General features: G+C 48.7%; 1 long non-coding RNA gene across 1 annotated transcript in view; it reads right to left on the minus strand.

Annotated features, from left to right (window-relative positions):
- Positions 1-13,497, minus strand: part of LOC142907046 (uncharacterized) — a 358,191-nt gene that overhangs the window by 79,687 nt on the left and 265,007 nt on the right. The window lies entirely within an intron of this gene.

Below are 13,497 nucleotides of genomic sequence, written 5' to 3' on the forward strand. Positions count from 1 at the left end.
CTCTCATCCCATTGTACTCCCCTCCCCCCACACACAATCACTCCCCCCTCGTCCCACTGTACTCCCCTACTTTTCCTCTTTCATCTCACTCTACTCCTCACAACACACTTTCCTGTCTCTCCCTCTCATCCTAATCGACTCCACACACTCTCCTGTCTCTCCCCTCTCATCCCCTTCTACTCCCCTCCACAAACTCACGTGTCTCTCCTGTCGAATCCCACTCTAATCCACATTCACCTACCTCTCCACTTTCATCTCACTCCTCCCCTCCACATTATCACCTGTCTCCCCCTCTTATCCCACTTGACTCCCCTCCACAAAACTGTATCTTACCTCTCATCCGACTCGACTCTGCTCCACACACTCACCTGTTTCTCCCCTCTTCTCACTCTACTTCCCTTAACAAACTCACCTGTCTCTCCCCTCTCATTTCACTCTAATCCACACACTCACCTCTTTCTCCCCTCTATATCTCACTCTACTCCCCTTAACAAACTCACCTGTCTCTCTCCTCTCATTTCACTCTAATCCACACACTCAACTGTTTCTCCCCTCTAATCTCACTCTACTACCTTCCAGACACTCACCTGCCTTTCTCCCCTCTCATCCAACTCTACTCTCCTCCACAAACTCACCTGTCTCTCCCCACTTACCCTACTCTACTCCCCTCCACACACCATCCTGCCTGTCAACTCGCATTCCCTCTGCTCCCCTTCACACACATTCACCTAATGATATTCTGATGAGTTTTGATGTAATTTCTCTATTCACTAATGTTACAGTTAACAAGTCACTTACATTACTTGATACACTAGTAAAGAATACAGGTTCACCAGAAGATATTCCAAAACTAGCTGACCATTGTCTAAATAACACATATCTTATAGAGAGCCGACTTCTTTAGACAAAAGGAAGGAGCAAACATTAAAGTGAGATTTGGTACAGTACACAAAACTCAAAAACCTGTGTCTTGTACTAAAGATTAATTACCGAAGTTATCAACAGAAGGTGTATATTGGATAAATTGCTTATGCAGTAAATGCTGTATTGGACAGCTGGGACGTAACATTAGCGTAAAACTAAAAGAACACCAAAGGAACATTAAATTCTCTCAAACACAGCTGTCAGCAGTGGCAGAGCATGCTTGCCAACAAAGACATTCAATTGATTTTGATAACGTTGAAGTGTTATGCAAAACTAATTATTACTGGCCAAGACTAATTAGAGAATCAATCGAAATTGAGAATACAAATAATTTCAACCGCTGTGATAGCTACAGACTCAGCACAGGCTGGAAGCGTATTAATAAGTAATATTCCTTATAGAGGAGTCACATGCTAAGTGGCTGATTACTGATCTATTACATAATTGCAATACCCGCCCCCCACCTCTGCCTCTTATCTCGAAACATGATGGGATTCAACAATGATGACGTCATCCTGCACTATTTAAGACCGGAAGCAGGTGGGGATGGCTTCACTATTCTGGAAAATCGCCTGAAGATGCTGGATGTAATGACCAGTGAAACGTCGTACTCAAATTCTAAATATTGTGGATTCACTCTTCAAACACACCGCTGGGCTGAAGTAACTAATTGGCGTTTTGTTAACGAGACATTTTTTTACTGATTGGCCGTGTCGGGTGGTGGAGGGTTGCGACACATTTATAATAACGCGATCTCACCTAAAAAACATTATGATGAATAATACTGGTCGCGAACGTGTATGTGATAAACACACATTCACCTTATTCTTTGGGTCTTTCAGTAAAGCCACGGAGATAGAAAAAAATGACACTATCATGACGTTTTGATCACAACACAAGCAATCGTCATCAGGTGAAAAAAGAGGGGAAAAGCTGCTGAGGCAGGCTGTTTATAAAGGTTTACGGATAGGCGGGGCAGCTAATGTTAATGTAGGAGAGGGCTCCAACACCGGCAGTAGGTCTACACCAGGGGTCTCAAACTCGCGGCCCGCGGGCCAGTTGCGGCCCGCGGAACGATATTTTGTGGCCCCCTACTTGACATAAATTTTAAAATATTTTTTTAATTATTCCATTTTTTTACCATAGCTCAGGCTCGTGACAGCTTCCAGTGTTTGTTGACAAGTTAGCCAACGCGAATTAGCAACGTTAGTCACTTGGTTGAAACGTGATTCCGGAGTGACACCAAGTGGAAGGAAAATATATCCTGTCACCCAGTGGAAGGTACAGAGGACTTAGGAAGTGGGCGGACTCAACAAGAGTAATCAGTGACCTAATAAAGACAACAGAGTGTTGCAATAGGAAAGGGAAAATAATTACATGGATAGCAAATAGCATGAGATGGGTGGCAAGAACAAAAGCCAAATGGTGGTTAGAACCTGAATATTATAAAGAAGAAGTTATAGAATATTACAAGAGAAACAAAGACAAAGGATATGTGCAATTGCAAAAGAAAACGAATTTACCAAGAACAATTTAATCAAAAAGAGCAAGAAAGTAAAATATATAAAACATGAGACAATGCACTTGATGTTAAGAATTAAGACAGGTGGAGTAACATGGACACCAGAGGTAGCTCAATGGCATCCAGAGAGTTGGTAGAGCAGAAGGATATGTAGGATGTAAACAAAAAGACAATCTAGATCACTTTATTTATGAATGTGAAAGGTATAAACACCTGAGAGAGAACAGGATTGATACATTTAATAATTATAAAAAAAAGAAGTGCTCAAAAAGAGCTATGAACAATGATAAAGTTTTCAAATACCTCTCAGAATATATAGAAAGGGCATACTAAATAAGATCCCAAATACTCAGGTATTGGGATAAAAACATGTAAACATATCACAATGGAAAGCCCGCCTTAAGGGTGACCAAAGCGCTGTAAAAGTGTATGGTAGGCAGAAGCCAAAGCATTGCTAGTACCGTGATTGGCCAGACCACCGCTCAGGAGATATTCCGCCAGCTGTGTGATGCCATTGTGGATGCCGGTTTACCATGGAAGAGGTTTGCTGGAATAACAACCGACGGAGCGCCATCAATGACAGGGAGAAGAAATGGACTGGTGGCACTTGTTCAAAAAAAACTGGAAGAGGAGGGTGTGGAGGAGGCCATTGCTCTGCACTGCATTATCCATCAGCAGGCCCTTTGCAGAAAATGCCTGAAGTTTGACAATGTGATGTCTGTCGTTGTGAAATGCATCAACCATATCAGATCCAGGGGCTTAAAGCACCGGCAGTTCCGTGCCTTTTTAGAGGAAATAGATTCAGCATATGAGGATGTGCTCTATCTCACCGAGGTACGTTGGCTCAGCAGGGGAAACGTCTTGAAGAGGTTTTTTGAGTTGAGAGCAGAAGTGAAAGGCTTCATGGAGAAGGATGGGATGGCTGTTCCTGTGCTAAGTGATCCCAAATGGCTCATGGACTTAGCTTTTCTTGTTGACATCACACAGGAGCTGAATGTACTGAACAAGAAGTTACAAGGCCAGGTGCAGCTTGTCAGTGCTGCCTATGACAAAGTCAGAGCATTCTCTACAAAACTTGTGTTATGGAAAGCCCAACTCTCTCAGACAAACCTCTGCCATTGCCCAGCATGCAAGGCACTCATGGATGCGGGCACACCATTCAGTGGTGAGAAGTATGCTGATGCCATTGTAAAGCTACAGGAGGAATTTGATCACAGGTTTGCAGACTTCAAGACACACCGAGCCACTTTTCAAATTTTTGCTGACCCCTGCTCCTTCTATGTGCAAGATGCCCCTCCTGTGCTTCAAATGGAGCTAATTGACCTGCAGTGCAATTCTGAACTCAAAGCCAAGTTCAGGGAGGTGAGTGCAAAAGCAGACAAGCTTGGACAATTTTTGAGAGAATTGCCCCCCACCTTCCCTGAGCTTTCCAGGATGTTCAAGCGGACCATGTGCCTATTTTGGGAGCACATATCTGTGTGAAAAGCTCTTCTGCACCATGAACTTTAATAAGTCAAAGTACAGGTCCAAACTTACTGATGAGCATCTTCAAGCCATACTGAAGGTCTCAATTGCTTCCTCCCTCAAGCCAAATGTGGCTCAGCTGTGTAAGAAGAGGAAGCGCTGCCAGGTTTCTGGCAGCAAGGAGCAGGTAAGAGAATCCTATGTTCTGAAGAACCGTTCATGTTCTGAACTGTTATTAATAAAGATTGAGAAGATTGGATCAGTTGTACTTTTTTTTGGAATACTTGATGCGGCCCAGCCTCACCCATACTCTACCACCAGCGGCCCCCAGGTAAGTTGAGTTTGAGACCCCTGGTCTAGACCAATCAAAGAGCTGTTTACAAAGGTTTAGAGATGGGCGGGGCAGCTAATGTTAATGTAGGAAAGGTCCCCGTACCCAGCAGTAGGTCTACACCAATCAAAGAGCTGCTAACAAAGGTTTAGAGATCTAGTCCCCTTCATACACAATCACCTGTCTCTCCCCTCTCATCTCACTCTAGGCCACACTCACCTATTTTTCCCCAAATCCAACTGTATTCCCCTCCACACACTCCCCTGACTCTCGCCTTTCACCTCACTCTTCTCCCCTCCAGACTCACCTGTCTCCCCCTCTCAACCCACTCGACTCCGCTCCACACACTCACCTTTCTCACCCACCTCATCAAAGTCAATGCCCCTCCACACACTCCTCTGCCTCCTACCTCTCATCTCACTCTACTCCTCTCCATAAATTCACTTGTCTCTCCCCAATCAACCCATTCACTCTACTCCCCATCACATGCAAGAACCTGTCTCTACCCTCTCATCTCACTCTAGCCACACTCGCCTGTTTTTCCCCTCATCCCACTGTACTCCCCTCCCCACACTCACCGTCACTCCCCTCTTATCCAAATGTACTACTCTCCACACACTCCCCTGCCTCTCTTTGAACTCTACTCCCCTCCACAAACTCACCTGTGTCTCCCTTATCGTCTAACTATACTACACTCCACACTCACCAGTCTCTCGCCTCATTTCCATGTACTCCTCTCCACACACTCACTGTCGCTCCTCCTGAATCCCCCTCTACGCCGCTCCACAAACTCCGCTTCCTCTGTACTCTCTCATCCACTGTGCTCCCCTCTCCACACTCACTAGTCTCTCCCCTTTCATCTCACTCTACTCCCCTCACACACTAATCCATCTCTCTCCCCTCATCTCACTCTAGGCCACACTCAGCTGTCTCTCTCTCCTCTCATCTCACTCTAGGCAACATTCAGCTGTCTCTCTCTCTCCTCTCATCTCATTCTACTCCTCTCCCCACACTCACTGTCACTCCCCTCTCATACCACTGCAGTCCCCTCCACAAACTCCCCTGCCTCTACCCTTTCACCTCACTCGACTCCACTCCACACACTCACCTGTCTCGCCCCTTTCATCTAACTCTACTCCCTACCATACACTAACCTGTCTCCCCCTCTCATCCCACTCTACTCCCCTCCACACTCACCAGTCTCTCGCCTCATCCTAATGTTCTCCCCTCCACACACCCAGTCACTCCTCTCTCATCCCACTGTACTCTCCTCCACACACTCACCTGCCTCTCCACTTCCAACTTACTCTACTCCTCTCCACACACTCACCTGCCTCTCCACTTCCAACTTACTCTACTCCTCTCCACACACTCACATGTCACGCCCCTTTTATCTAACTCTACTCCCTACCATACACTAACCTGTTTCTCCCCTCTCATCTCACTCTAGGCCACAATCACCTGTCTCTTTCCTTTCATCTCATTCTACTCCTCTCCCCACTCACTGTCACTCCCCTCTCATACCACTGTAGTCCCCTCCACACACTCACCTGTCTCACCCCTCTCATCCCACTCTACTCACCTCAATACACTCATCCATCTCTCCCCGCTCATCGCACTCGAAACCCTCCACACACTATCCTGCCTCTCTCCCCTCTCTTCTAACTCTACTCCCCTCCACAAACTCACCTGTCTCTCCCTTATTGTCTAACTATACTACACTCCACACTCACCAGTCTCTCCCCTCATTTCCATGTACTCCCCTCCACACACTCACTGTCGCTCCTCTTGAATCCCCCTCTACGCCGCTTCACAAACTCCGCTTCCTCTGTACTCTCTCATCCACTATGCTCCCCTCCCCACATTCACTAGGCTCTCTCCTTTCATCTCACTCTACTCCCCTCCACACACTAATCCATCTCTCTCCCCTCATCTCACTTTAGGCCACACTCAGCTGTCTCTCTCCCCTCTCATCTCACTCTAGGCCACACTCAGCTGTCTCTCTCGTCTCTCATCTCACTCTAGGCCACACTCAGCTGTCTCTCTCCCCTCATCTCACTCTAGGCCACACTCAGCTGTCTCTCTCCTTCATTTCATGCTACTCCTAACCCCACACTGTCACTCCCCTCTCATATCACTGCAGTCCCCTCCACACACTCCCCTGCCTCTACCCTTTCACCCCACTCGACTCCACTCCACACACTCACCTGTCTCTCCCTCATCCCAATCTACTCCCTTCCACAAAGTCACCCGTCTCTCCCCGCGCATCTCTCTCTACTCCTCTCCACACACTATCCTGCCTCTCTACCCACTCTTCTCACTCCACTCTGCTCCACACTCACCAGTCTCTCCACTTATCTCAATGTTCTCTCCTCTACACACTCACCTGCCTCTCCCCTTCCATCTTACTCTACTCCTCTCCACACACTCACCTATCTCTCTCCTCTCATCCCACTCTACTCCCCTCCACACTCACCAGTCTCTCGCCTCATCCTAATGTTCTCCCCTCCACACACCCAGTCACTCCTCTCTCATCCCACTGTACTCTCCTCCACACACTCACCTGCCTCTCCACTTCCAACTTACTCTACTCCTCTCCACACACTCACATGTCTCGCCCCTTTCATCTAACTCTACTCCCTACCATACACTAACCTGTTTCTCCCCTCTCATCTCACTCTAGGCCACAATCACCTGTCTCTCTCCTTTCATCTCATTCTACTCCTCTCCCCACTCACTGTCACTCCCCTCTCATACCACTGTAGTCCCCTCCACACACTTACCTGTCTCACCCCTCTCATCCCACTCTACTCCCCTCCACACTCACCAGTCTCTCGCCTCATCCTAATGTTCTCCCCTCCACACACCCAGTCACTCCTCTCTCATCCCACTGTACTCTCCTCCATACACTCACCTGCCTCTCCACTTCCAACTTACTCTACTCCTCTCCACACACTCACATGTCTCGCCCCTTTCATCTAACTCTACTCCCTACCATACAGTAACCTGTTTCTCCCCTCTCATCTCACTCTAGGCCACAATCACCTGTCTCTCTCCTTTCATCTCATTCTACTCCTCTCCCCACTCACTGTCACTCCCCTCTCATACCACTGTAGTCCCCTCCACACACTCACCTGTCTCACCCCTCTCATCCCACTCTACTCACCTCAATACACTCATCCATCTCTCCCCGCTCATCGCACTCGAAACCCTCCACACACTATCCTGCCTCTCTCCCCTCTCTTCTAACTCTACTCCCCTCCACAAACTCACCTGTGTCTCCCTTATTGTCTAACTATACTACACTCCATACTCACCAGTCTCTCCCCTCATTTCCATGTACTCCCCTCCACACACTTACTGTCGCTCCTCTTGAATCCGCCTCTACGCCGCACCACAAACTCCGCTTCCTCTGTACTCTTTCATCCACTGTGCTCCCCTCCCCACACTCACTAGTCTCTCGCCTTTCATCTCACTCTACTCCCCTCCACGCACTAATCCATCTCTCTCCCCTCATCTCACTTTAGGCCACACTCAGCTGTCTCTCTCCCCTCTCATCTCACTCTAGGCCACACTCAGCTGTCTCTCTCCCCTCTCATCTCACTCTAGGCCACACTCAGCTGTCTCTCTCCCCTCTCATCTCACTCTAGGCCACACTCAGCTGTCTCTCTCCCCTCTCATCTCACTCTAGGCCACACTCAGCTGTCTCTCTCCCCTCTCATCTCACTCTAGGCCACACTCAGCTGTCTCTCTCCCCTCTCATCTCACTCTAGGCCACACTCAGCTGTCTCTCTCCTTCATCTCATTCTACTCCTCTCCCCACACTCACTGTCACTCCCCTCTCATACCACTGTAGTCCCCTCCACACACTCCACTGCCTCTACCCTTTCACCCCACTCGACTCCACTCCACACACTCACCTGTCTCTCCCTCTCATCCCAATCTACTCCCCTCCACAAAGTCACCCGTCTCTCCCCGCTCATCTCTCTCTACTCCTCTCCACACACTATCCTGCCTCTCTACCCTCTCTTCTCACTCCACTCTGCTCAACACTCACCAGTCTCTCCACTTATCTCAATGTTCTCTCCTCTACACACTCACCTGCCTCTCCCCTTCCATCTTACTCTACTCCTCTCCACACACTCACCTATCTCTCCCCTCTCATCCCACTCCACTCCCATGCACACAATTGTCTCTTACCTCTCATCTCACTGTACCCCTCCACACACTCCCCTGCCTTTCCCTTTTCACCTCCCTCGACTTCCCTCCACACACTCACCTGTCTCACCCTCTCATCACACTCTACTCCCCTCAATAAACTCACCCGTCTCTCCCCGCTCATCTTACTCTAAAACCCTCCACACACTATCCTGCCTCTCTCCCCTCTCTTCTCACTCAAATCTGCTCCACACTCACCAGTCTATCCCCTCATCTCAATGTACTCACCTCCACACACTCACAGTCACTAACCTCTCATCCCACTGTACTGCCCTCACACACTCCCCTGCCTCTCCCCTTTGACCTCACTCTACTCCCATCCACATACTCACCTGTCTCCCCCTCTCATCCCAATCTACTCCCCTACACAAAGTCACCCGTCTCTCCCCGCACATCTCTCTCTACTGCTCTCCACACACTATCCTGCCTCTCTCCCCTCTACTCTTTGGTTATATTCGGTAAAGTCACGTAGGTAAAAAATAAAACAAAAATCACGACGTTTCGGCCACAACACAAGCGGCCTTCATCAGGTGAAAGGACCAGACTGTCTCGAAGACTGCGCTGGAGTGAAACAGAGCCAAGCTCAGACTACGACCTTTAAGCTGTGTGAGAGGGATTAAGGTGCCTTGACAAAGGAATTACCATAAAAAATTAGCATTTCATTGGCGGACTTAGCATGATGAAAGGTGTAGCACACGGCAGTGCACCTTTAAGCTGTGTGAGAGGGATTAAGGTGCCTTGACAAAGGAATTAGCGTAAAAATTCGCATTTGATTGGGGGAATTAGCATGATGAAAGGTGTAGCACACGGCAGTACACCTTTAAGATGTGCGAGAGGGATTAAGGTGCCTTGACAAAGGAATTAGCGTAAAAAATTAGCATTTGATTGGCAGACTTAGCATGATGAAAGGTGCAGCTCAGTGATCGGCACCGGCAGTGCAACTGCCTGTGCTGTGAAAGTTTGAGGTACCACTACTTGAAAAAATATACTGTACCAATGAAAATTAGTTTAATGTTTGGTTCGATTTAGAACATCTTTCCAATGGTTGCTCAATTTGAAACCATCTTCTCGGTTGAAATTGTGTCTGTGTTTGTAGATCTGAATTGCCTCGTGAACAAATCTCTGATAAAAACCTGATTTGAAACACGGCAGAACGAATTCTTCTGCCTTGGCTGATCACTGTTACAACGCTGTGGGTGATCACGATATAATTTTCTCCGATACCAAGGTTCTTTGCAAACCCACAGGTTTTTATCACGAGGCAATTCAGATCTACAAACACAGACACAATTTCAACCGAGAAGATGGTTTCAAATTAAGCAACCATTGGAAAGATGTTCTAAATCGAACCAAACATTAAACTAATTTTCATTGGTACAGTATATTTTTTCAAGTAGTGGTACCCCAAACTTTCGCAGCACAGGCAGTTGCACTGCCGGTGCCGATAACTGTGCTACACCTTTCATCATGCTAAGTCCGCCAATCAAATGCTATTTTTTTATGCTGATTCCTTTGTCAAGGCACCTTAACCCCTCTCACACAGCTAAAAGGTCGTAGTCTGAGCTTGGCTGTGTTCACTCCAGCGCAGTCTTCGAGACAGTCTGGTCCCTTCACCTGATGAAGGCCACTTGTGTTTGTGGCCGAAACGTCGTGATTTTTGTTGTTTTATTTTTTACCTACGTGACTTTACCGAATAGAACCAAAGAGTATGGATCCTTGCAGTCACGAAAGCTTAAAATCTCTCCCCTCTCTTCTAACTCTACTCCCCTCCACAAACTCACCTATCTCTCCCATCTCATCTCACTCTACTCCGCTCCACACTCACCTGACCCTCTCATCTCACTCTACTCACCTTCACACACTTAACTGCATCTCCCCTCTCATCCCACTCTACTCCCCTCCACACTCACCAGTCTCTCGCCTCATCCTAAAGTTCTCCCCTCCACACACCCAGTCACTCCTCTCTCATCCCACTGTACTCTCCTCCACACACTCACCTGCCTCTCCACTTCCAACTTACTCTACTCCTCTCCACACACTCACCTGCCTCTCCACTTCCAACTTACTCTACTCCTCCCCACACACTCACATGTCTCGCCCCTTTTATCTAACTCTACTCCCAACGATACACTAACCTGTTTCTCCCCTCTCATCTCACTCTAAGCCACAATTACCTGTCTCTATCCTTTCATCTCATTCTACTCCTCTCCCCACTCACTGTCACTCCCCTCTCATACCACTGTAGTCCCCTCCAAACACTCACCTGTCTCACCCCTCTCATCCCACTCTGCTCACCTCAATACACTCATCCATCTCTCCCCGCTCATCACACTCGAAACCCTCCACACACTATCCTGCCTCTCCCCACTCTCTTCTAACTCTACTCCCCTCCACAAACTCACCTGTCTCTCCCTTATCGTCTAACTATACTACACTCCACACTCACCAGTCTCTCCCCTCATTTCCATGTACTCCCCTCCACACACTCACTGTCGCTCCACTTGAATCCCCCTCTACGCCGCTCCACAAACTCCGCTTCCTCTGTACTCTCTCATCCACTGTGCTCCCCTCCCCACATTCACTAGGCTCTCCCCTTTCATCTCACTCTACTCCCCTCCACACACTAATCCATCTCTCTCCCCTCATCTCACTTTAGGCCACACTCAACTGTCTCTCTCCTCTCATCTCACTCTAGGCCACACTCAGCGGTCTCTCTCCTCTCTCATCTCACTCTAGGCCACACTCAGCTGTCTCTCTCTCCTCTCATCTCACTCGAGGCCGCACTCAGCTGTATCTCTCCCCTCTCATCTTACTCGAGGCCGCACTCAGCTGTCTCTCTCCTCTCTCATCTCACTCTAGGCCACACTCAGCTGTCTCTCTCCCCTCATCTCACTCTAGGCCACACTCAGCTGTCTCTCTCCCCTCTCATCTCACTCTAGGCCACACTCAGCTGTCCCTCTCTCCTCTCATCTCACTCTAGGCCACTCAGCTGTCTCTCTCCTTCATCTTATTCTACTCCTCTCCCCACACTCACTGTCACTCCCCTCTCATACCACTGCAGTCCCCTCCACACACTCCCTTGCCTCTACCCTTTTACCTCACTCGACTCCACTCCACACACTCACCTGTCTCGCCCCTTTCATCTAACTCTACTCCCTACCATAAAGTAACCTGTCTCCCCCTCTCATCCCACTCTACTCCCCTCCACGAACTCACTTGTCTCTCCCGTCTCATCTCACTACTCCTCTTCATACACTCACTGTCACTCCCCTCTCATCCCACTGTACTCCCCTCCACAAACTCACCCATCTCTCCCCTCTCATCTCACTCAAATCCGCTCCACACTCACCTGTCTCTCCCCTCATCTCAATGTTCACCCCTCCACACACCCAGTCACTCGTCTCTCATCCCACTGTACTCTCCTCCACACACTCACCTGCCTCTCCACTTCCAACTTACTCTACTCCTCTCCACACTCACCTGCCTCTCCACTTCCAACTTACTCTACTCCTCTCCACACACTCACATGTCTCGCCCCTTTTATCTAACTCTACTCCCAACCATACACTAACCTGTTTCTCCCCTCTCATCTCACTCTAGGCCACAATCACCTGTCTCTCTCCTTTCATCTCATTCTACTCCTCTCCCCACTCACTGTCACTCCCCGCTCATACCACTGTAGTCCCCTCCAAACACTCACCTGTCTCACCCCTCTCATCCCACTCTGCTCACCTCAGTACACTCATTCATCTCTGCCCGCTCATCGCACTCGAAACCCTCGACACACTCTCCTGACTCTCTCCCCTCTCTTCTAAGACTACTCCCCTCCACAAACACACCTGTCTCTCCCTTATCGTCTAACTATACTACACTCCACACTCACCAGTCTCTCCCCTCATTTCCATGTACTCCCCTCCACACACTCACTGTCGCTCCTCTTGAATCCCCCTCTACGCCGCTCCACAAACTCCGCTTCCTCTGTACTCTCTCATCCACTGTGCTCCCCTCCCCACATTCACTAGGCTCTCGCCTTTCATCTCACTCTACTCCCCTCCACATACTAATCCATCTCTCTCCCCTCATCTCACTTTAGGCCACACTCAGCTGTCTCTCTCCCCTCTCATCTCACTCTAGGCCACACTCAGCTGTCTCTCTCCTCTCTCATCTCTAGGCCACACTCAGCTGTCTCTCTCCTCTCATCTCACTCTAGGCCACACTCAGCTGTCTCTCTCCTTCATCTCATGCTACTCTTAACCCCACACTGTCACTTCCCTCTCATACCACTGCAGTCCCCTCCACACACTCCCCTGCCTCTACCCTTTCACCTCACTCTACTTCCATCCACACACTCACTTGTCTCTCCCTCTGATCCCACTCAAATCTGCTCCACACTCACCTGTCTCTCCCCTCATCTCAATGTACTCCCCTCCACACACTCACAATCACTAACCTCTCATCCCACTGTACTGCCCTCACGAACTCCCCTGCCTCTCCCCTTTCACCTCATTCTACTCCACTCCACACTCACCTGTCTCTCCCTCTCATCCCAATCTACTCCCCTCCACAAAGTCACCCGTCTCTCCCCGCACATCTCTCTCTACTGCTCTCCACACACTATCCTGCCTCTCTCCCCTCTACTCTTTGGTTCTATTCGGTAAAGTCACGTAGGTAAAAAATAAAACAACAAAAATCACGACGTTTCAGCCACAACACAAGCGGCCTTCATCAGGTGAAAGGACCAGACTGTTTCGAAGACTGCGCTAGAGTGAAACAGAGCCAAGCTCAGACTACGAACTTTAAGCTGTGTGAGAGGGATTAAGGTGCCTTGACAAAGGAATTACCATAAAAAATTAGCATTTCATTGGCGGACTTAGCATGATGAAAGGTGTAGCACACGGCAGTGCACCTTTAAGCTGTGTGAGAAGGATTAAGGTGCCTTGACAAAGGAATTAGTGTAAAAAATTAGCATTTGATTGGCGGACTTAGCATGATGAAAGGTGCAGCTCAGTGATCGGCACCGGCAGTGCAACTGCCTGTG

Source organism: Petromyzon marinus, chromosome 74 (assembly GCF_048934315.1).
Source record: "Petromyzon marinus isolate PM22_M1 ecotype Great Lakes invasive population chromosome 74, UKy_Petmar_22M1.pri1.0, whole genome shotgun sequence".
NCBI classification, from domain to species: Eukaryota; Metazoa; Chordata; class Hyperoartia; order Petromyzontiformes; family Petromyzontidae; genus Petromyzon; species Petromyzon marinus.